At 36.6% G+C, this 1396-nt stretch overlaps 1 non-coding gene across 1 annotated transcript; it reads right to left on the reverse strand.

Moving 5' to 3' along the window:
- Nucleotides 1-1064: 1064 nt before the first annotated feature.
- On the reverse strand, nt 1065-1171 carry LOC131241632 (small nucleolar RNA R71). The gene has a single exon (XR_009169192.1). It is a non-coding gene; the product is annotated as a small nucleolar RNA R71 (small nucleolar RNA).
- Between the last annotated feature and the right edge of the window lie 225 nt (nt 1172-1396).

Here is a 1396-nt window from a genome sequence, read left to right on the forward strand (position 1 = left end):
TCTAATTTTAGAAACTAACTCATATTTCCTTTTGTTTATTTTTAGAAACTTTCTAATTCTAACTCTTTTAGAATCTAACTTTGTTTCCTAATTTATTTTTAGAAATTTTCTACTTATAGATTTTTTTTAGAAACTAACCTTCCTATTTTGTAGGTTTTTAAGATAGAAATTTCTAATTCGGTAAGCTCTTTCTCTACTTTCTATTTTTCAGATCTCTTTTAGTAACTTACTTTCTAGTTTAGGACTTTCCTAATTTATTTTAGAAATTTTCACTTTCCTTTAGGAATTTCTTCTTTTAGAAACTAGTTTACTTCTATCTTTCTTTTTAAGGATTTTCTAATTTTAGACCTTCTCTTTAGAAACTGACTTGTTTTGTTTTCTTTTGCAGGTTTTTAACTTAGGGACTCCAATTTGGTAACTTCTTTCTAACCCTCTCTTTCTTTCTAGATTTGCTTTTCCTTTATTAGGATTGGGTTTCGAATTTGATTGAGGGCTGCGAGTGTTTCATGCCCAAGTGGGCCCGTGACAACACTCGACGACTCTTGACTGAAGGAGGATTGGTCGAGGGGTTGACTATCCATCGCAGGACTAGACACCACGCGAAATCCCCTTAGTTAATTGAAGTGATGGCTAAAAACCAATCTCTTCTAACCCAACCTAGGGTGGAGGACATTCAGGATGAGAATGAGGTGCATCAAGCACCCCCGCCTCTTACTTTACGAGATTATTTACAACCAGCGGGGGTGAGTACGCCCTCATGCATGATTTTTCCTGAAAATACAAGACATATGGACATCAAGCCAGGGGTTATCCAACTCCTTCCTAAGTTCCATGGGCTTGAATCTGAAGAACCATATCTACCTTTGAAAGAGTTTGATGAGATCATAGCCACTTTATATTTTCAAAATGTGTCTGAGGACACAGTTAGGCAGAAACTCTTTCCTTTTTCCTTGAAGGAGAAGGCTAAGACGTGGTTACATTCACTGCGTCCTAGATCCATTGGCACATAGAATGATATGCAAAGGGAATTTATAAAGAAATTTTTTCTACATCATAAAACGATTACCCTTAGAAAAATAATCATGAACTTCACCCAAAAGGAGGATGAAACATTTTACCAATATTGGGAAAGGTTCAAGGATTTGGTCAATTCATGCCCACAACACGGCTTTGAAACATGGCGCATTACAAATTTTTTCTACGATGGACTGACATCTTCCATGCGCCAAATGGTCGAGACAATGTGTAATGGAGAATTCATTAATAAAAATGTCGATGAGGTATGGGATTACCTCGATAGTCTTGCTGAAAAAACACAATCATGGGACTATTACCCAAAATCGAACACCACGTCTAGGCCGACTCAATCTAAGGAGAAAGGTGGATTGTATCTCTT

This window comes from Magnolia sinica, chromosome 3 (assembly GCF_029962835.1).
Source record: "Magnolia sinica isolate HGM2019 chromosome 3, MsV1, whole genome shotgun sequence".
Taxonomy (NCBI): Eukaryota; Viridiplantae; Streptophyta; class Magnoliopsida; order Magnoliales; family Magnoliaceae; genus Magnolia; species Magnolia sinica.